At 36.7% G+C, this 24272-nt stretch overlaps 1 protein-coding gene and 1 pseudogene across 5 annotated transcripts in view; one reads left to right on the forward strand and one right to left on the reverse strand.

Annotated features, from left to right (window-relative positions):
* Nucleotides 1–24272, forward strand: part of ABL2 (ABL proto-oncogene 2, non-receptor tyrosine kinase) — a gene marked incomplete at its 5' end in the record, with an annotated part of 120534 nt that overhangs the window by 28401 nt on the left and 67861 nt on the right. The gene's annotated exons all lie outside the window — the stretch shown is intronic.
* On the reverse strand, nt 881–10641 carry LOC309662736 (mitochondrial import inner membrane translocase subunit TIM14 pseudogene; annotated as a pseudogene). The gene has a single exon. The product of its transcript is annotated as a mitochondrial import inner membrane translocase subunit TIM14 pseudogene (transcript).

Raw genomic sequence — 24272 nt, forward strand, 5'->3', positions numbered from 1 at the left:
TTAAGTCATTCTTCTTATTCTACATATTATCAGAAATTATGTGTTATGTAAAAACATTATTTTCAAGCCTTTGTCAGTAGTTTCTCAAATTCATTTTTTGTAACCATTAGCTCTTTAAAAGTATTCTGCTTAATATTCATAGTTCGATTGTTCACATTTAGATCAGTGAGGTAATTTGAGTAATTTTCTTTTAATATTCTCCCTTTATCTTTTAATTTTTGTCATTTTGATTGTAGTGTGTCTTGGTGTGTTCCTCTGTGGGTTAATCCTGTATGGGACTCTCTGTGCTTCCTGGACTTGTGACTGTTTCCTTTCCCAGGTTAGGGATATTTTCAGCTATTATCTCTTCACATATTTTCTCAGGCCCTTTCTCTCTCTCTCCTTCTTCTGGGACCCCTATAATGAGAATATCAGTTCACTTGATGTTGTCGCAGAGGTCTCTTAAACTGTCCTCATTTCTTTTCATTCTTTTTTTTGCGGCAGTGATTTCCACTCTGTCTTCTAGTTCACTGATCCATCTTGGCTGCTCTCCTTTTTATGGTATTTTGAGTTACATTTGTCATATGTTGAAATGCCCCAGGAACACTTTGGCCATATCCTGGGTTACTCCCATGGAATCACTGCAATACCTCCAGACACAAAGCCTGAGGCTTCGGACACCCCTGCCTGGCCACACGGGCTTGGCAATCTCCTTCTTCCAAGTAATTTTCCTAGTAAACTTCCTTTGCTTTAAATTATATTATTAGGAAACTGTTAAAGAAGATTGATTTTACATTTCTAAATTCATGCTCAGTTTATATAACAGTTCTTGGAAGAGATTATATTCGTAACATTGGAAACAGTATTTTTTCAAGAAACAGATTTGGTTCTGTCTTGCAGGGCCCCTACTGACTTCAAAATTATGAAATTAAAAAAAAAATGTTAACATTGCTTTGGCCATGGAAAAAAATCTGCTTTTCAGGTAAGATTTTTAGTGAATTTGTCATGCTCAAATACTTAAAAGTTCAATTTAATAACCAAAAAAACTGTTCCTCACCAGTCCACTAGGGGAGACTCCAGTACTTAGGAAGAAAATTCTTAGGAAGAAAATACAGTTGCTACTATAGTTTAAAAATTATCTCTTGCTTAATAAAATTATTACTTTTCTGCTTGCTTACATTAAAAAAAAAGTATACTTTTTAGGACTGGTTTGGGTTATTAATTTGACAATATTCATCTGTGGAAGAATTTACAGCATTTTTTTCAGCTTTATTAAGGTATAATTGACAAATGGTAATTGTGCATATTTAATTAAGGCATCAAGTTGTATGTTTGTTCTGTTTTGATATATGTTGATACAACAGGCATGATGTTTTGATGTGTATACATTGTGAAATGAACACCACAGTCAAGCGAATTAACATATCCATCACCTCACAAAGTTATCATTTTCTTTTTTTTTAATGGTGAGAACACTTAAGACCTACTGTCTCAGCAAATTTCAAGTATACAAATACATTATTATTATTATTATTATTATTATTTTTTAGCTTTGAGGCATTTTATTATAAAAAGCTGGCACTCATATACATAAATGAGTAAGAACTTAAAATTCATCATACATTTACTTCATTTTTTAGCTTGACCTTCTAGTAAATCTTTAGCTTCTTTGATTTTGGCTGCTATATAAGGAGATCCTCCCTTGTCTGGGTGATTTAAAAGCATAATTCATTGATGAGCAGTAAGGCTCACATCTAGTATTTTTTCCCCTTATTGGCAGTAAGGCTTACATCTAGTATTAATGCTGCTTCCCATTTTGTCATTTTGGGCTCAAACCCACCTCTGTAATAGCCACCACTGAAGGCAGATTTCGGTAGACTTTGAAAAACTTGTTTTACTTGAGGCTCCATATGCTTCATCCTTGCAAAGCGTAACGGCCTGCAAATCCTGCAGCAGCAATGGTCAGTCCAACTGCTACCACTATACTGGCCATGGTTCCCGCTCGGCTCCTCTGCTTCCACCGGGAGCACGGTTCATCCCACCCCACCAACTCTATGCCTCTACCACAAAGCGACGCGGCCACCACCAGCACGTACAAAACCCCAGATACATTATTTTTAACTCCAGTCACCATGCTGTACATTAGACCTCCAGAATTTATTCACCTTGCATAACTGAAACTTTGTACCCTTTGACCAACATCTCCCAGATTCAAGAAAGCAGTTTAGGCTCTTGTGCTTACTAGGAAAAGGTTATCACACTTAATGTTTCAGAAAATACTTCAGTTAGCCAAAAATTTATTCTTTATTTATTTTTCCTAAGCCCTTTTTTGATTTTGTCTATGATATGATTGTATGAGTTTTCTACATATCCATATCATGGATTTCATTCCTGTATGCCTTGAACATAGATTCTTAGTGACTTTGTCAGATTTAACTCATCAATTCATCAGATTTCTGCTATTTGTAAGTACAACAGGTGGGTGAAATCATGTGCCATCATGATAGCATGCTTTGAAAAATGTTTCCATTTTTCAGACAGTCTGGGATAAGAGCAAGTATATATATTTGTCCATTGAAAATAAAGGTGGTATAGGAATTACTGAGAGTTTGTTTTAATTTGAGCTTGGGTGATGATTTTATAGGATATTATGGTGATAACAGTGTTGGGTAGAAGGACTGTGTTTGACTTTCTCATATTGTGTGTGTGTGTTTTTCTTTTTTAATCTCTATTTCCCTAGCAAAATGGGGAAAGAGCTATACAGAGTGTTGGGATAATCAGGCCTTTTAGTTATGCATCTGGTTAGGTTGACTAGCATGACCTAGATACCAGCTGTGTATACCTATGGTAGAATGAGAGCCAGAGTATTCTTATGAACCATTTTTCGTAACTAGTTCTGTAACTGCTGAGTATGGTTAAGTTCCCTGCTATGTACAATGATTAATCAATAAATGAAATGTGACTGGTTCATGTTTTGTTGTATTTGGACTAGAGGAAAGGCAAAATGTCACAGTGTCACTGTTAGACTCTCTTGCTTTTAATACTTTTTTGTTTGTTTGCAATGTGTGTTTTTTTTAAAGTAAACAAAAGAAAGACCATTGATAGTGTTTTTGCTTAGGTCCAAACTTAATTTTTATATGACAGGTTCCAACTGATTGTCATTTTTTTCTCTGACTTCAATTGAGGGAGTAATTAATTGTTCCATCTTTCATATAACACTATATAAACTGTTTCTTAGTAGTTTTGGGAAAACTCTTGGGTTTTTAAAAACATTTTATTAAGTAGAGATTACTTAAATGATGTGGGAATATGTGTATATAGTTAAAATGATTTCATACAGGAAGATTGTCATATCATGTAACACCTAATATTTTAATATACAAGAGTTGGAAAAGTATTCAGCATTATCTGAATCTGAAAATTAAGTGCAGTGGTCTCTTATGTTATAGCTGGCAGAAATCAGTGTTTATTCTTTCAAGTTATGGTTTTATAATTCTGATCCTTCATGATATAATACAAGTATAAAGTCCTGGGAAGGTCCTTAGGTCTAGTGTTGATCTGTGAAAGATTTCATTACTATCGTCATGCTGGGTTTTCTCTTCTGAAGATGACCTTCTTCACATGGCCTTCATGTCAGTTGAGAGGAGCAATGTTTTCAAGAGAACTGGGAGTAACTTCCTGTCTAATTTGGGGATTAGCTGTGGTTAGAGTAGATAACAGGAAGTGACTGAACAGCTGCTTCCACTTTTCCCTTCCCAACCTTCTCACCAACCCCATTACCAGGGCTAGGACTTTAAATTCTGGCTATACTGGAGCATATCTTAGACTATTCTTTGTAATTGCTGTCTTTGGTGACAAAATTTCTGATAACAATGTCCTTGGCAAACAACCTCATAATTAGTTAGTAAAGGTATTACCACACTTGGATGTTTGATGGCTGTTTTACCCTACCTGAGTGAACTAGTGAATGTAGCTAACAACTTGCTAGTGATACAGGAGTAAGAGAACTAGTTAATATGATTCAACAGTAAGGGAACATTTAGGAAGGGAACGTAAAAGTTCTTGTGCGTTGAGAAATTCCTGAAAAACCTTATTAAACTATCCCAGGACATGAATAATGTCGTATTTTTACCACTAGTGTTCCACATCTTGAAAATGCAGAATTGAACTGGGAAGTTTATGTAATTCCAGTATCAATATTACTATCAAATTTTAAAGTGTTATTAAAATTAATAGAAAGTTAACAGATTAATATAATTCAAGATTGAAGTTAACACATTAATATAATAAATGAAAAGTTAACACACTAATATAGTGTTAACACATCAAATAGTTCAAGATTTAAGAGGTATACATTTAATTGTCCCGTATTTCTCTCCCTTTAGCCATCTGGTTCTCTTCTCCAGAGGCAATATTTCCAGTTTAAATACACTTTGAACATTTATTATTTAAAGGACTTCTTTGGTATGTGTGAATAATTAAAGTTGATAGCATGGATTTTAGAGTCAGGTGTTTAAATTGTTCATTTACAGTTGTCCCTCAGTATCTGCAGCATACTGATTCTAGGGCCCTCTGCGGATGCCAAAATCTGAGGATGTTCAAGTCTCATATAAAATGGTGTAATATTTGCGTATAACCTACGCATGTCCTCTGTATACTTTTAATCATCTTGTGATTACTTACAATGCCTAATACAATGTAGATGCTATGTAAATAGTTGTAAATACTGTGTACAGTATTTTCGCCCTAAGAATCTGTGCTGCAAAAAATTATGCTGGAAGCAGTTTCACTGCACAACTACTTGACCATAAGACAATTTTGCCTTAAAAGATAAAATAACAAAAGTAAAAGACATTAAAAAGAACCTAATGAAACATGAAAAATTGAAAACAAAAATTTAAAAAGACCCTATTATGAAAAATGAAAATGCAAAAAATACTTGAATATATTTAAAGTGTTTGGAGATTCATGGTTATAGTTGTATTCGGCTGTATTGGGAATAAAGCGATACTCCTTTCTCAAAGTCGAACGTTGAGGATTCAGGATCTAATGCTGGATGTCAGTTCTTTACAGTATAAAAAAATTTGCTGTTAAGTGTCTTCAGCTCTCCCTAGAAGTAAAATGGAAAAGGGATGCTGCTATTTCTTATCAATATATGTAACGTATATAACTGGTAGTACACATCTGGACTACATTTAAGTGTTCCATCACATGCCCAGCCCTTATATTTCATCATATCATCTACACCAGATTCAGTGCTAAATACCAAAATTCTGTCTACATCACGTTCTTCACTATTGAATAGCAAAAAATTTTCACCATTTTCAAGAAACTTATACTCATCAAGAATCACGTGGACTTCCCTGGTGGCGCAGTGGTTAAGAATCCGCCTGCCAATGCAGGGGACATGGGTTCGATCCCTGGTCCGGGAAGATCCCACATGCTGAGGAGCAACTAAGCCCATGCGCCACAACTACTGAGCTTGCGTGCCTAGAGCCCTTGCTCCACAACAAGAGAGGCCACTGCAAAGAGAAGCCCGTGCACTGCAAGGAAGAGTAGCCCACGCACCGCAAGGAAGAGTAGCCCCTGCTCGCTGCACAAAATTGGTAAAGATGGCATTAGAGAACAAGGTGTTGAATCTAAATTAGCTAAAGAATCAATAATTAATGCTCTTGAAGGCTTGTGAATTATTAACTGCCTCTTTTGTATTTTCTATAGCTTGGTAAACTTTTGGTTTTGTTGGGTGGGAAGGATGACTGTGCCCTGCAAAAGATTTGCAAAAACTGATTATCATTTTCTAGTGTAATGAAACCTAAACTGTTGATCAGTTATTTTATCTTTTATGCAAAATGGTCTTATGGCCAATTAGTTGTTTGGCAAAACTTTTTATGGCTAAGTGTCTCATGGTGAAAATACCTAGATCCTGTAAATACAGTATAAATGCTATGTAGATAGATGCTGGTGTGCTGCAAATTCAAGTTTTGCTTTTTTGGAACTGTCTGGGTTTTTTTTTTCTTCCCCTGATTATTTTCCGTCTGTGGTTGGTTGAATCTGCCAGTGTGGAACCCATGGATATGGTGGGCCAACTACATTTAATAGTTGCACTTTCTTGGTACTGGGAATATAGCATTGAACAAATGAAACCACCTGCCTTCATGGAGATTATATTGTAGTGGGTAGAGACAGGCTCTATTTTTAAATTTACTATATCATGTGGTGATGAGTTCTGAGAGTAATATAAAGCTGGGTAAATTAGAGTGATAGGGGAAATGCTGTTTTGGATTGGGTGGTCAGAGAAAGCCTCTGGTAGGGTGACATTTCAATAGAGAATTGAATGATCTGAAGGAGTGAGACTTAAGACTTTCAGGAGAAAAATATTCCAGGAAGAGAACCATCAAAGGCAAAATTCTGGAGAATATTTGTAAAGCAGAGGTTTTTATCCTTCCAGAATGGTGGAGGAGGCTGGACTGGATAGAGAGGACTGCCTCAGGCGGAGAATGCTAGGAGATAATACATAGAGGGAGAAAGAAGGTAAAAGTTGTGTGTAGGATGGGGATCTATTGGTGTAGGGGGGTTATATTTTAAAAGGTTCAGTCTGTGCACTTTGTGGAAAATAAACTCTTGGGGGCAGAGGTGAAAGCAGAGAAACTAGTTATGAGTCTAAAATAGGCATAGAATATGCAGCAGTGTACTGGATACAAAGAGCTTTATCAAATTTAGTTTGGTGTCACTTCTCTCTAGGATTTGACTTTTACTGTTGAATAATGGGGTAAGAAATGACAGTGAATTCATAATGAATATTCATTTTTAAATGGTAACTTTAAAAATTATAGTTAAACTCTGTAATGATTTAAATTTGTTTGTATAGATCCCCCAAGCATTACTTGCATCTTAAAGAAATATGGTAAGATTCCCAAAAGAACTTCCAATACCTTTTATAGTTATATTACAGTATGTAGTAAATTTTTTTCTTAGGCCTTCCAGAAAAAGGCTATGTTGCAGATTTTTGACAAATATTGGGTGCTATGTTTTCCTCTCCAGTTTGACTAGGTGACTTTTCAAATTTGAAATGCTTTGGTTTCTCCAGCGTGTATTGATATGCTAAAAAGTATTTAAAAGTCAAAATTCTTAGACTTCAAGCAAGTAGGTTGCTAGTGGTGAAAATAAATGGAATATAAAAATGTCAACATGTAAAATTTAAACTTTCGAGTCACTGAGTAATATATCTGAATTTGCTAGCAAACTTCCTATGTTTGATATTGTGGAAAAGAGTTGCATCAAAGGAAATAAATCTCAGGACTCTTAATATCTAAATGGGTGAATAAAAGCATTTTGAATTAAAGATGAAATCATGGATAAGGGAGACATAACGATCAGACATGGTAAAGATGTAGGAAATAGAAAAGCGAAACAGACACTGTGAAGCATACTTAAATATAGTTAGTGTTGGAAGGAGAAGAGGAATAGAAAATGAAAGTTAAAGGGAAAGCCTAGTATATTGAGAGTTTATGAAATCTTTTAAATAAGGAATTGCTGGATCCAGTCAAGTTTAGGGACTACATTGAAATGACTAGCATAGTCATACACCCACTCAAGAAAGAACTCTGAAAGTGAATTCCAAAAATATTATATTACACATTATGTAGTTATAGCCTACAAGGGCATTGATAATTTTCTCTATTCTTAATTTCTATTAATTTCATCTGCTTGTATAATGTTCCTGTGACTTATAAAGTAGCTATTAAAAGTTTCACATTGATGGTGTAGAAGATAACTTCAGATTTTTTCAAATGTTTTCAGAAGGAACTTTATCCAGAGAGGTAGTATGTATTTTTTTTTTTTAATAAATTTTATTTATTTGTTTATTTATTTTTGGCTGCGTTGGGTCTTCGTTGCTGCACGCAGGCCCTCTCCAGTTGTGGCAAGCAGGGGCCACTCTTCCTTGTGGTGGGCGTGCTTCTCATTGTGGTGGCTTCTCCCGTTGCAGAGCATGGGCTCTAGGTGCGTGGGCTTCAGTAGTTGTGGCACAAGGGCTCAGCAGCTGTGGCTCGCAGGCTCTAGAGCGCAGGCTCAGCAGTTGTGGTGCACAGGCTTAGCTGCTCTGCGGCATGTGGGATCTTCCCGGACCAGGGCTTGAACCTGTGTCCCCTGCATTGGCAGGCAGATTCCTAACCACTGCGCCACCAGGGAAGTCCAGTATGTATTTTTATTAATATATTTTCATACCTTTTCTTGGATTTTTATTTTTGCCATAGTCTTTATCTACAACAATCTTTTAGATAGTATAAGGCTACCTTTAACCCCAATTATGTAATAATTTATTTTTATTTCTATTTAAGATAAGAAAATAAGATATAACCTCAGTTTGGTTCATGGAATCATAAGATTTGAGCTGCAAATAACCTTAGGATGATCTCTTCCCCTGCCCCTTAATTTTGTAGATGGGGAAATGGAAATACAGTAAATTTTCATATCTCTGATGGAGAAAAGATTATAACTTAGGTCTTCTGATTTCCGATTCAGTGCTCTTCTATAACATTTTGCCTTACGTTTGTTTTGTATTATGATTTTTTGACTGTTTCAGTTGTACACTAATAAAGACAGGAGTTATCCTTTTTTGTTGTTTAATTGTTGCTTTATGATTATCTTGAGTGCTTTGTGCATACATATAAAGATGCTCTCTTTATATTGAGAAGATGACAGCCTTGATTATCTTCCTCCAAGTGAAAGTCAACTTGGAATTTCTAGGAATACAGTATCTAAACCTTTTAATCTTAATTGCCAGCTTTCTGGTTGTGTTTATTGCTTTCTTATTTATTTTGATTTGAATTAAGTTTTGCATAGTTAATTTTATTTAGAAGAGTTAAGTATGCAAAGTATAAGTGGAAATTTTTCTGTTAAAAGCTTAAAGGCCTTACTAATTTTAATAAGAAGAACCAGTTTGGCTTTATAGGTTGTCTGATTTATGGAATATTTTAGGACATTCATTATTTTTTTGAGGTATAAGTAACTGCAAGTAGATTGAATGGTTTTGCTTATAAGAATCATTGGGGCACTTGATTTAACAAATAGCTAAGGATGTTAGTAGCATTTTAACATGCTTAATAGTTTAAAAAATTAAACAGAGAAAGTATCTTTAATTAATTTTTAAATTTTAAATAATGTTATCCTTAAATTTTTATTGACATTATTATTTAGCAAGCCAAATATTTACAGATATATAGAAACAAACTTTGTTAACTCCTAACAAAATAGTTACAGTTTCCAAAACTTTGAGGTAATGAGGCTGTTAAAACACCCATAAATATTGAACTCTAAAGCACCCTGTTGGTATGTAAATTGGTATATCTAGTGATTCTAGTAGCCAAAGTAGTGGAAAAAATGAAAGCTGCTTATAACTGAAATGTGCTCTTTGTGGAAGAGTTGTGAAAGAAATTGCTTTCTTGAGCAATGTTTGATACTAATCACAGGCAGACATAGCCAGCTATACTGACAATTGGTTATAAAAATAATAATTGGCAGGAAAAGTCACAACTATCAGTGGCAAAGGAAATAACACCTCACTCCTTAATCACCCAGCATCTGTCTTGAAGGTGATGCACACACAGTGTTTTCCTTGATTGTGAATTTTAACCAGTAGCATTCTATGCAGTATAAATTGTGTTCCTTTAGTCATATCCAATTTGAGTTTTGAAAACTTACTGTAGGAGGAACACCTGTGCCTACCCCATTTACTTGAAAGATTTTAACTGGAAAGCACACTACAAAAATAAGTTGCAGTTATTAATAGATACAGTAAAATACTGCCCTGTAGATAGTTTCCAGTAAAAATAACACAAAACAAATATGCAGTCAAAAAATTTCTCAAACTAAAAACAGGGTTGTTCGTTATACAGTAAAATTTAGTGGAAGAGTGGTTATATTTAGCATTAGTGTGTATTATTAGACTCAAGTCAGTAGTTTTAATGGTTTAAGAATATAGTCATTCTTGGGACTTCCCTGGTGGCTCAGTGGTTAAGAATCTGCCTGCCAATGCAGGGGACACGGGTTCGACCTCTGGTCTGGGGAAGATCCCACATGCTGTGGAGCAACTAAGCCTGTGCACCACAACTACTGAGCCTGTGCTCTACAGCCTGCAGGCTACAACTACTGAAGCCTGCATGCCCTAGAGCCCACGAGCCGCAACTGTTGAGCCCAGATGCTACAGCTACTGAAGTGTGCACGCCTAGAGCCCATGCTCTGCAACAAGACAAGCCATTGCAATGAGAAGCCCACGCACCGCAACGAAGAGTAGCCCCCACTCGCCACAACTAGGGAAAGCCTGTGTGCAGCAACAAAGACCCAATACAGCCAAAAATAAATAAAATTTAAAAAAAAGAATATAGTCATTTTATTATTTTCTTATTTTTGAGACATCTTTCTTGTCCCTTACTTAAACATTTTGATGCAGTAATTTTCTTGTAAGAGAATACTTTGGAAACTGACTGTTAAATGTAATACATATCTTGTTTATCTTTTTGGTTTGTAAGTTTTATCTCAATTCTGAATATAATGTAGATGTTTAAAAAGTAGTTTTTTTGGAAAATGTGTTTTAAGTTACTGAATCTAGCTAAGCTTCGGTTTCTGCATTTTTAAAATGGGGATAATTTTAGCACTTTTCTACTCATAGGGTTGTAAAGATTTAATGAGATGTCCACTCTCGCCACTCTTATTCAACATAGTTTTGGAAGTCCTAGCTACGACAGTCAGAGAAGAAAAAGAAATAAAAAGAATCCAAATTGAAAAAGAAGTTAAACTGTCACTGTTTGCAGATGACATGATACTATACATAGAAAATCCTAAGGACACTACCAGAAAACTGCTAGAGCTCATCAATGAATTTGGTGAAGTTGCAGGTTACAAAATTAATACACTAATCTGTTGCATTTCTATACACTGACAATGAAACATCAGAAAGAGAAATTAAAGAAACAATCCCATTTACCATCGCATCAAAAAGAATAAAATACCTAGGAATAAACCTACCTAAAGAGACGAGACCTGTACTCCGAAAATTATAAGATGCTGATGAAAGAAATGGAAGACAACACAAACAGATGGAAAGATGTGCCATGTTCTTGTATTAGAAGAATCAATATTGTCAAAGTGACTGTACTACCCAAGGAAAGCTACGGATTCAATGCAATCCCTATCAAATTACCAGTGGCATTTTCCACAAAACTAGACAAAACATTTTAAAATTTGTGTGGAGACACAAAGGACCCCCAATAGCCAAAGCAATCTTGAGAAAGAAAAATGGAGCTGGAGGAATCAGGCTCCCTGACTTCAGACTATACTACAAAGGTATAGTCATCAAAACTGTGTGGTACTGGCACAAAAATAGAAATATAGATCAATGGAACAGGATAGAATGCCCAGAAATAAACCCATACATCCATGGCCAATTAATCTATGACAAAGGAGGCAAGACTGTACAATGGTGGAAAGACAGTCTCTTCAACAAATGATGCTGGGAAAACTGTACAGCTACATGTAAAAAAATGAAATTAGAACATTCTTTAACACCAGACACAAAAATAACTCAAAATGGATTAAAGACCTAAGTGTGAGACTGGACACTCTAAAACTCTTAGAGGAAAACATAGGCAGAACACTCTGACATAAATTGCAGCAAGATCTTTTTCGATCCATCTCCCAGAGTAATGGAAATAAAAAGAAAAATAAAATGCGACCTAATTAAATTCAAAAGCTTTTGCACAGCAAAGGAAACCGTAAACAAAGCGAAAAGACAACCCACAGAATGGGAGAAAATATTTGCAAATGATGTGACCGACGAGGGATTAGTCTCCAAAATTTACAAACAGCTCATGCAGCTTAATATCATCAAAACAAACAACCCAGTCAAAAAATGGGCAGAACTAAATAGACATTTCTCCAAAGAAGACATACAGATAGCCAAGAGGCACATGAAAAGATTCTCAGCATCGCTAATGATTGGAGAAATGCACATCAAAACTACGAGATAGCACTTCACGCCAGTCAGAATGGCTATCATCAAAAAATCTATAGCCAATAAATGCTGGAGAGGGTGTGGAGAGAAGGAAACCCTCCTACACTGTTGGTGGGAGTGTAAACTGGTACAGCCACTGTGGAGAGCAGTATGGAGGTTCCTTAAAAAATTAAAATAGAACTACCATACGACCGTGCAATCCCACTACTGGGCATATACCCAGAGAAAACCATAATTCAAAAAGACACATGCATCCCAATGTTCATAGCAGCACTATTTACAATAGCCAGGACATGGAAGCAACCTAAATGTCCATCAACAGAGGAATGGGTAAAGAAGATGTGGTATATATATACAATGTAATTTTACTCAGCCATAAAAAGGAACGAAATTGGGTCGTTTGTAGAGACGTGGATGGACCTAGAGAGTGTCATACAGAGTGAAGTAAGTCAGAAAGAGAAAAACAAATATTGTATATTAATGCATGTATATGGAATCTAGAAAAATGGTATAGATGATCTTATTTGCAAAGCAGAAATAGAGACACAGACATAGAGAACAAATATATGGATACCAAGGGGGAAAGGGGTGGGTTGGGAGGAACTGGGAGATTGGGATGACACATATACATTATTGATACTATGTATAAAATAGACAACTGAGGGGAAAGCACTCTATAGCACAGGGAACTCTACGTAATGCATTGTGGTGTCCTAAATGGGAGGGAAATCCAAAAGGGAGGGGATATATGTATGTGTATGGCTGTTGCATTTTCCTGTGCAGTAGAAGCTAACACAACATTGTAAAGCAGCTGTACTCCAATAAAAATTAATTAAAAAAAGCAAACAAACTAAAAACAGAGCTACCATATGATCCTGCAATCCCACTCCTGGGCATATATCTGGATAAAAACATGGTCAGAAAGGATACATGCACCCCAATGTTCATTGCAACACTGTTTACAATAGCCAAGACATGGAAGCGACCTAAATGTCCATTGACAGAAGAATGGATAAAGAAGATGTGGTACATATACACCATGGAATATTGCTCAGCCATTAAAAAGAATGAAATAATACCGTTTGAGAAATATCGTCTGATATTGCTTATATGCAGCATCTAAAAAAAAAGTAGAAAAAAGATACAAAACAGAAACAGACTCACAGACTTATAGAATGAATTATGGTTACCAGGGGGGAAGGGTGGGATTGACAGGTACACACTGCTATATTTAAAATGGATAACAGACAAGAACCTACTGTATAGCACAGGGAACTCTGCTCAATATTATGTAACAACCTAAATGGGAAAAGAATTTGAAAAAGAATAGATACATGTGTATGTGTAACTGAATCACTTTGCTGTACACCTGAAACTAACACAACATTGTTAATCAACTATGCTCCAATATAAAATAAAAAGTTAAAAAGATTCAATGAGATATGTGTATTTTGGTTGGCACATAATAAGTATATTGGTTAAGAATGTAGACTTTCTGCGTTAAATCCCACGTCTGCTACTTATTTAGTTGCATGACCTTGTAAAAGTTATGTCACCCTTCTTAATCTCTTTGTCCCGTCCCCTTGGGTCTTCCTTTTCCATAAAGTACAGCCTGTGTTTGCAGATGAGTCATTTTCTCAGCCTGTTTCCTCCTCATAGAAATGTGGGGAATCCAAAGGCCTGTTTTCATTTTATACTGTCTGTTCTCTTTATTTCAACCTGGCAGTGTTTCTGCTAGTACAGTTTTTATGATAGGAGAAGTTACAGCATTTTCGTATATACTTCATATGCTCATGGAAGTGATCTAGTAGAAAGGAGGAGAGGGAGATATTGATGATATAGAAGAGAGCAGAAGAATTGCTGGAGCTGATATTGAAAAGAGAACAGATAGTTGTTCATTTATTATAACAAGAAGGAAGACAGAACATTTAGGTGCAGATAGATGCTGATACTGTGGGTGGATATGGTGGTAATTCCTGGAAATTCTAATCCCTTTAATTTTCTGAGCAAAGTTATCGGCTGAGGGCAAAAAAGGGGATGGAAGAAGGCATTAGAAGTTTGAGAAGAGAGGAGAGCGCATATAATTGTCATTTAGAGAAATGCGAGAGTGAAATGGCCTAGGAAAATACAGTATTATTCCCAGGCAGAATTAAGGGCTTACTTGAAGTTAAAGGTCATGAGTTAAAAGTGTCACCGGTCAGCTTGGTTGTGTGTGTGTGTGTGTTTTTCCTCCATCCATATTGATTTTAGGAGTAGGAGAATAGAGAATTTAATTTAATCAAGCTTGTGATTTTGCAAAGTGAGTGTATCCAAGTGAGAGGGGAGCGAGTGATTATGTTTATGGATCATGGAACTTAAACTGGATAAAGAGAGAAGAGGGGACTTCAAGGGGTGAGGGACAATGAAAACATAGTTGAGTCGGTAGATTTGAGGTCCTGATGGGATCAAATTATGATAAGAGTTCATGTACTGGAAGGAATGAGTTAGTAAGATAGAATACGTATTCAAAATGGGTTGTGTTAAATTTAGATTATTGAGAAGGGTGCATTGCAGCGTGTGGCTGAGGTAAGGTTACATTTAGTTCTTTGATCTTCACAGCAACTCTATAATGTAGGTAGTGTAAAGCATCATTGTTCATGTTTTATAGATGAACAGACTGTAGCTCAAAGAGGTTGGACAATTTCCCCAAGGTCACAAAGCTAGTAAGATGGCTACCTAGGACTCAAACTCCATTACTCTGACTCTCAGTACTCACTCCTCTACCATACTATATCAAGTTTCTGAAAGATGGTGACTTGTTATCCTCTCTTTGAACCTAAATGGCAGTCTCAAGTCAAGACTTTTGAGAAATACACATGAAAAAAATTATTTTCCTTTTCAGGAATCTTCAGAGACTAACATAGCGATAAGGGTGATGTTAGAGGGGTTCATTGCTACTGTTATTACCTAACTGATCTTACTGAACACACACACACACACACACACACACACACACACACACACACACACACACACACATACATATTAGATGCTTAAATAAGACAGTTTTTTGTTTAAACTCCCTTTTGTAAGGGGGCTTAGGGTGGGTGGGGGACAGGACAAGTAGGAATGTACTATTGTTTCAGCAGCATGCCTGGACAGACAGCTGTGCTGTTAGAATGTGTCTGCCCAAATTCATGTGCATTCTTTATGGTGGCAGTTTGCACCATGGCAAGTCTCTAGGAAAGGATAGTGGGCTACTGGATGGTGTCCATTTGGGATATGATTCTCCTCTCTCCCCTAGTAAGATAGTAATTATCATACTTTTTCTTTGTGGTCTTAAACATTTTGCTTTGTGGTAGGAGGCAGACTTTGAAGAGTTCTTTAATTGTGAAGGAAGAATGAGGGAATTATAATTAAGTATAGTATGAACTAATGTGTTTACATTTTTGTAAAATGTTTGCCAGAGTAGAAAAAATAGGGTGCCTAAATTGCAGTTGTTTTTTCTTCTCTTTTTTTAAAAATTATTTTTAATTGTGGTAAAATACATACAACATAGAATTTACCATCTTATCAGGTAATGTTTTAATATGCTCTAGTTTTATTTTGTTAATATAATATTCTGTTTAAAATTAGTAGTTCTCTGTGGATGGCCCTTATGAATTTTGGCCAGAGGAATTCCTCTACATTACCACTCTTCTATCTTCTACCTGCTACTGGTATGGAAGCTTTGTACCCCATTAGAGTGGAGTCTGGTGACAGAACAAGAGAAGTAGTAGACTTTAGCTGCTGATGTTCATACAGTATCTTTGAAACATGGGTCATATCAGCTCCTTCCTTCTTTTCCCTTTGAAGTCTTCATGACAGCTCCTCAGAGAGATTGTATAGGAAAGCCTGAATCAGAGTGTATTGATCTTGATCAGAGTGTATCTGATCTTGTCATTTCCTTAATAGCTTTCATTGATTTCTCACCATCTTCAGGATGAGGTCTAAACTCCTTAGCAGAGCATCCAAGGCTTTCATAATCTGGTGCCTGCCTAGTCTCATACATGCTCTCTAGGCTTCAGCCATACTAAAATACATGTTGTTCTCTAAACATGGTCTGTGCCTGGCAAGTAGTAGGTAGTCTAGAAATATTTCTTGAAAGAATGAAAAAAAAATACATATATGTATGTATATGTATGTATGTATGACAGTTGTACTTTTTTACATGCTAACATGCTGACTTTTATTCCACGGCTAACTCTTGGCTTTCCTTTAAGACTCAGGCCAAGAATCCTCTTTTAAGAGGCCTTCTCTGCTTTTGGCTATACTAGTTGACACTCCTGCTCTATGATACCAAAACATTCAGGCCACATCTCTGTATGTAACCATGATAATTACTTTTTTATTTCTCCCACTAGTATGTGAGGTTCTTGAGGGCCAGGGATCATGTCTTATTTACCTCGGTACTCCCTACCTCTTGGCTTATTCTTCACAGATACTTTCTATTACAGAAAGCTTTTAAGATAGCTGTTGCTCTTGTTTCCTAATATTTACATTATGTAGCATTATATATTGAATATTCCTGGCTTTTAAATTTCACTTCTTCGTCTTCCCAAACCGAAAATTGCTTCGACACTTGACTTATGAAATAGTCAGTATTCCAGTGAGTATGTGTCATAAATCAAAATCAGTATAATATGATTGCTTATTATGGGATTGGGATGTTAGGTAGGAAGATTAGAATTGCAGACTTCATCTTCATGTGGAGGAATTATCCGAGCTCTTTAAATAATTGAACAAGATTATGTGTCTTACCCTTCTAGATCAGTACATCTGAGTTTGCACATTTTAAATTGGTGATTCATTATATTGTTCCTACTTAAGATGTAACTATTGTTAATGCATTTGTGTTTCCTAATTTCCACTCTCTTTTTGTCAATCTTGCTTTCCTTCCTATTCTTGACGTCAAAAGTTGTCATCTGGGTGTTCCTTAGAATTAATGACTTAGTCAGTGGGTGATACATGTTTGTTTTTACAAGAAGGCTTTATGATAGATGTTCTTCCTTTTTAGAGTCCAGAATCTTAATCATTTTACTGTAAGTTTTTACTCTCTCTGTTACTAAATTTAGTTGTGAAATCATTAGGTGAAACAATATTCAAGGAGAGTATAAGCATACTAAAAATGTCTTGGGTTTTTTGGCATGAATCTAGGTACCATAAATATTTATTATATAAACAGCAACTGTGTGAAAACCGGAATTTATTTAGATTTATTTAAATTTATTTATTTATTTTTGACTGCATTGGGTCTTCATTGCTGCACGCAGGTTTTCTCTAGTTGTGGGGTCTACTCTTCGTTGTGGTGCATGGGCTTCTCATTGTGGTGGCTCCTCTTGTTTCGCAGCATGGGCTCTAGGCGCACGGGCTTCAGTAGTTGTGGCTCGCAGGCTCTAGAGTGCAGGCTCAGTAGTTGTGGTGCACAGGCTTAGTTGCTCTGTGGCATGTGGGATCTTCCCGGACCAGGGCTCAAACCCGTGTCCCCTACATTGGCAGGCGGATTTTTAACCACTGCGCCACCAAGGAAGTCCCTAGATTTATTTAAAATAATTTAAAAAAATTAAAGTGTGGGATTGAAGACATCTCTGTTGTGTTTTTTCCTGGGGTAGACCAGCTCTTCCATGCCAGAATTGCCTGACTCCAGCACATCAGCTTTTATGGGATTTACTCTTAAAATTTTTTTGTAGTGCTATAAAATATATATAACATAAAGTTTGCCGTTATAACCATTTTGAGTGTACAGCTCAGTGGCATTTATTACATTCACAATGTATTGCAACTATCACCACTATTTCCAAACCTTTTCTAACAACCCAAGCAGAAAATATCACCAATAAGCAATAACTCCATTCTTCCCTCCTCACAGCCCCTAGAAACCTCTAATCTACATTCTGTCTCATGAATTTGCCTAGTCTAGATATTTCATGTAAGTTGAATCATACAATATTTGTCTTTTTGTATCTAGTTTATTTCAATTAGCATAATGTTTTCAAAGTTCACCGCGTTGTAGCATGTATCAACTTCATTCCTTTTTATGGCTGAATAATATTCTATTGTATGTATATACTACTTCTGTTTATCCATTCATTTTTTTCTTTCTTTTTTTAATATTTATTTATTTTGGCTCTGCTGGGTCTTAGTTGCGGCATGCAGATTCTTAGTTGCGGCATGCGGATTCTTAGTAGAGGCATGCATCCGGGATCTAGTTCCCCGACCAGGGATTGAACGTGGGTCCCCTGCATTGGGAACGAGGAGTCTTATCCACTGGACCACCAGAGAAGTCCCTCCATTCATTTCTTGCTAGGCACTTGGGTTGTTTCTACCTTTTGACTATTGGGAATAATGCTTCAATGAACATTGGCGTGTTAAGTATCTGTTTGAATCCTTATTTTCAGTTCGTTTGAGTATATACCTGGGAGGGGAATTGCTGGGACATGTGATAATTCAATGTTAAGCTTTTTGAGGAACCACCAAAATGTTTTCCACGGAACTCACCATTTTACATCCTTACCTGCCATGTACTGGGATTCATTCTTAGGAGATAATTCTACCTATAAGGCCTTTAACTAGTTATATATTACCTTGGCTGAGTCTGTTAATTTCTCTTTCTATTTCAGTTACTTCATCCTTAAAAATGGGGCTTGAATTAGATAATCTATAAAGTTTCTCCTATCTCTTAAATTCCATGGCTGACATTACGATGAATTTCCATGATGTTTACATTCCCAGTTCTTTTGTCCTCTCCTCCCCTTTTACAAAAAAAAGAGTAGTTTGTACAGTGGGAGACAGAACCTCTATATGCCGGGTGGTACAAGTATATTCAAGTCTCCAAATACTTTCTAATTCTTATTTGTTAGATATTTTCATAGTTCAAAGTTAGTTTATTGAAGACTTTTCAAGCACATCTACATTGAAATATCATAAACTTTTATTAAATTGTATTCTGTGGCTATGAAAATCATAACTTGGGCAGAACTTTACTTTTTGCACAATTTATGTCAAAAAAGGTTTTGCTACACACCATTCTACATTAGTGATATATATATTGTATTTACATGTTATATGTCGTATATATTGTATATTGAATCACATAGTAAAATACTTAGCACTTATAAGAAAGTAGGTTACTTTTAAGAGTGTAGCACCATTTGCATATGGATAATTATCTCTAGATACTTAATGAAAACTTGAAATAAAGGGGAGAAATGCATCAAGGATAACTGCAAACTTAAAACACACACAAGTATATTTACACATAGCACTTCAATTACATACCAAAATGTATTACACATATAATGAGTAGAGAGACCAGAAGTCTTGGATCTTGTTTTGGGCATTCTGTTAGAAGGCCATGACACTCCAATAGGCCATAATGTGTTACGGTAAAGAAGTTTTAGTAAGAATTTTTTCCTTGGCTACTGATGACTGAACAGGGAGAACAGTATGAGTAGCTCTTATTCCCGGACCAAAAACTCACTTTTAAACTGGTTATATAACTTGTTAATATACAGTTGACCTCAGCTTTGCAGGAGAAGGGCCATCTTTTATTCTTAAGTATTTTAAAAGTTGATTTTAGCACCTATTGTTTTCCAGGTAGCCCCAGAAAACAAGATTTTTGAAAGAGATAACAGTTTTAGTCTAGTCTTGCTGTCCCCAATGAATTACTAAAGTAATTGCCATTAAATTAAATGAATTGGGAATTCCCTGGCGGTTCAGTGGTTAGGACTCTGCGCTTTCATTGCAGGGGGCATGGGTTCAATCCCTGGTCGGGGAACTCAGATCCTGCAAGCTGCGCAGTGTGGCCGTAAAAGTAAATAAATAAATAAATGAAATGAAATGAATTAATTGCTATTAAATCCAAGGTTCCTTATTTTCCTGTTTATTTGGGTTTCAGTGGATAAAGAAGGAAGCAGTGATAATTCATTGACCTTCTGATAGTGCCTTTAGACCCAGGGCAAGATACTCCCGAAGACCAGCAGTCTCCCTGAGGATGACTGTAGTTGGAAGGGGATGGTATGTCATGACTATTCTTGGAACTTGGCTGTTTCTATGCTTCTTTGGCGGAAGCCAGAAGGGTTGGGTTGGATCTCAGGGCATCTTTGGAATAATCAAGATGCTTAGTGTAGCAGCCTAGCTTGCAACCAGTTTTTGTTTTATTTTGTTTTACAGTGTTTTTGTTTGTTTGTTTTTTAATCTCTTACAATGTTTTTAATCCTTGTTCTTCTTGCCAGTAACAGAAACCTGTGCCTCACTAGTCCCTCCCTTTCCCCTAGGCTAAGGTATTAAGTTAAAGTTGATTTTTTTCTATTGATATACTCACTCCTAAGTTTGGCTCATCAAATCTAGAGTTTTACTTTGGAAAAATGATCAACTACTTGTATTTTTTTTACCATAGGAAAATGTAACAACATTAAAAACTAGCTGCTGTTACCCCATAGCACAGGGAGATCAGCTCGGTGCTTTGTGACCACCTAGAGGGGTGGGATAGGGAGGGTGGGAGGGAGACGCGAGAGAGAGGAGATATGGGGATATATGTATATGTATAGCTGATTCACTTTGTTATAAAGCAGAAACTAACACACTATTGTAAAGCAATTATACTCCAATGAAGATGTTAAAAAAAGGCTGACAGCACCAACAGTAGTATATCAACTGGACGTGGAAAAATGGAACTCACAGATGTTGCTGATTGTAGGGCAAATGGTATAACCACTTTGAGCAACTGTTTAGCACTTAACCTTTTACTGTTAAGAATACACCTATCCCATGACCACCATTTCATTTCTAAGTATTTACTGAAAAGAAATGAAAGCAAGAAAAAAAAAGCAAAAAAAAGGATGTTCATAGCAGTTTTATTCTTAATAGCGAGAAACTGAAAACAGCAAAAATGCCCATCAGTAGGTTAATGTATAAACAATCTGTGGTATATTCATATAATGGAATATTAGTAACAATAAAAACATTTCTGATATACCAAAAAAAACCAAAACTAGCTGCTGTTAATAATGGCCTAATAAGGCTTTTGTTTTCTTGAATAGCACTTGACTATCCCAGATATTTGCCTTCATCTCCCAAAGTGAGAGACTTATAGAACTTTAAGAACTCTTTTATGCGTATAGTTAAAAAGGAGTGATAATTGATTTCTGTCAATTTCTTACAACCTCTTTTGATTGTGGAGAGAGTGGTAAGAATTTTTCTAACCAGTAATCTCCTTTATTAATTTGCTTCATCATCCCTTTCATCAGCCTTTCTGTCTTACTGGCTAGGGCATGAGCTCCCATTCTCATTTATTAGACTTACAAGACAGCATGCCAGACAGTAGTAAAACTTCTAGGATATTTGTCTGCTGAGAGATTAAAATTAAGAGCTAGATGTTTATTCCTTTTTTAAAAATAATTTTATTTATTTATTTTTGGCTGCACTGGGTCTTTGTTGCTGTGTGCGGGCTTTTCTCTAGTTGTGGCGAGTGGGGGCTGCTCTCCGTTGCGGTGCGTGGGCTTCTCATTGCGGTGGCTTCTCGTTGCGGAGCACGGGCTCTAGGCGCTCGGGCTTCAGTAGTTGTGGCACGCAGCCTCAGTAGTTGTGGCTCACGGGCTCTAGAGCGCAGGCTCAGTAGTTGTGGCACATGGGCTTAGTCGCTCCGCGGCATGTGGGATCTTCCCAGACCAGAGCTAAAACCTGTGTCCCCTGCACTGACAGGCGGATTCTCAACCACTGCGTCCCCAGGGGAGCCCTAGATGTTTATTCCTTAAGGACATCTATTTAAGGAGAGTAGCTTCCCCCTCCCATCCTACTCCTCAGATAGCTAATTTATTTCCTTTAGGTAGCTTCAGACTAGTCTGTTCTAATATTCTAAATAAGCCACCAAATACTTGGTAAACTTTTACTATTGTGAAGTATTCTTGACTGTGGAAGTCTAGTCTTCACCAGCTCCAAGTGACTGGTGGTGGCTTTTCTTTTTTGAGGCTGGCCAGGGAACAGAAGGCCAATTCAAGTGGTAAAGGGAATAGGGTAAAGGAGCTAGCTCAACATCTAATATCAGCCTGGTCTAATATTCTGCCCCTCTTTATTTTCTCTCTGGTTTTGGCATCCCTAATTTCCTATTCCTTCTCTGGCCATGTACATTTTCCACCTTGCCTATTTGTGCCCAAACCCAAAAACAAACAAAAACCCCAAGAACCCCCTATCTTATATATTTTCTCCTGTTTTTGAAATAAAAAGTGCTCTAAGAAATTTCACAGGCAGTAGCAGAAGGTAAAGGCACTAAGAGGAGGCCAGGGGATAATCACTCTTTTATCTTTCTCTACCTTCTCCTTCTTTGCTTAGAATCAATAGAAAAGTTGAGGGATATTAAAAAAAGTTGTAGAAGGTTTTAAGACTATACTGTGGACTGAATAAAGTGTAATATTCATATATATTTCAAAATATTTCAAACTAATTCTCAGGTGTATGTACAGGTGCAGGGGATTTCAGCGAGGAATATCAAAGAAGAATGAACTATAGTACTGGAACGGCTTTGGGTGTCTGCAAGTAGTAGGGATGGGGTAAGCTTCTTATTCTTTGATCCAAGGTGAGGAGGTAGGAGTAGGGGAGTAATATGTTCCCAGGGCATGCAGGGGAGGGGAGGGAAAGTCAGAGACAAAGGAAGAGAACATGTTATGAGTGAAGAGATGCTCCACAGCTGCTTTTAAGGCATATACATACATAGGTCAGAATACGAAAAAGTGGGAATTTTTTTCTTCTTTACCTGAAATTTGATATGAATACACACATGCACACACACGAATAGTTAATAAGGGGAAACCGTAATAAAAATGGTGGTTTACCAATATATTTGAAGCTTTTTTTTTTCCCCTTGCAAGCATGAAGTATCATGCTTCAGGGTTTTTTTGAGTGTTATTGTAATTTATTCTTTTAAAAAACATTTATTTGTTTTGCTTCTGTATAGTCATATATCCAGTTAGGTTCAAAAGTCATTCTCTTCTGAATTAGTATCCAGATAAGACCTATTTATCACAATGACATTTTAAATAATTGATAAAACATTTGATATCATATCTAATGGAATTGTTATGTATCTTAAATCTTCTCTTCACCTTTAGGTTCTCTCCCTTCACATTTTTTTTTTTGGGCTGCGTTGGGTCTTCGCTGCTGTGTGTGGGCTTTCTGTAGTTGCCGCGAGCGGGGGCTACTCTTCGTTGCGGTGCGCGGGTTTCTCATCGTGGTGGCTCCTCTTGTTGCGGAGCATGGGCTCTAGGCGCGTGGGCTTCAGTAGTTGTGGCACGCGGGCTCTAGAGCGCAGGCTCAGAAGTTGTGGCGCATGGGCTTAGTTGCTCTGTGGCATGTGGGATCTTCCCAGACGAGGGCTCGAGGGAACCCATTTCCCCTGCATTGGCAGGTGGATTCTTAACCACTGAGCCACTAGGGAAGTCCTTCCCTTCACTCTTAATATTGTTTTGTGCAAAGGAAAAGGTTATTATTTCTAAAAAGACAGTGAAGGCCTTTGTAGCTTTAAAATTTGTTACTGCGTTATTCTACTTATATCAGCTATTTCCTAGAAAATGCTTCAAGATATTTCTTGATGGTTCTGGAAGAATGTGTATGGAAGTTTTTTTTTTTTTTTAAACTAAAACTTTTCTTTATAATTTAAGATTTAAAAAAACATTTATTTATTTATTTATTTGGTTGTGCTGGGTCTTAGTTGCAGCAGGCCAGCTCCTTAGTTGGGGCTTGCGGGCTCCTTTAGTTGTGGCTCGTGGGATCCTTTAGCTGCAGCTTGTGGGCTCCTTTAGTTGCGGCTTGTGGGCTCCTTAGTTGTGGCACACGAACTCTTGTTTGCGACATGCATGTGGGATCTAGTTCCCTAACCAGGGATCAAACCCAGGCCCCCTGCATTGGGAGCATGGAATCTTAACCACTGCACACCAGGGACACATCTTGAAGTCCCTAATTTATGATTTTTAATACAAGTTTCTAAATGTCCAGATGAGGTTTGTTATATACGTGTTTTACAGTGCAGAGTTCCCCATAATATTCTGGGTAGACATTTGTCTGACCATTTTAATTTAGTATTTTCAGAAGAGATTTGCTTGCTTTTTGGCCAAAGTTAAAACAGAGCTAGTCCATGTGTATTTTTTAATAGGGATAGAAGAATAGGTTTTATGGGATGATTTTAGGAACACCAGCAGTGTCTCTCTGTCTGCTAGTTAATGGCTAAAATTCTTTTAAAAATGGATTTCTTTCAATTTTCACTGTGTAACCT

The sequence above is a fragment of the Balaenoptera physalus genome, assembly GCF_965194825.1.
Source record: "Balaenoptera physalus genome assembly, chromosome: 1".
Classification (NCBI taxonomy): domain Eukaryota; kingdom Metazoa; phylum Chordata; class Mammalia; order Artiodactyla; family Balaenopteridae; genus Balaenoptera; species Balaenoptera physalus.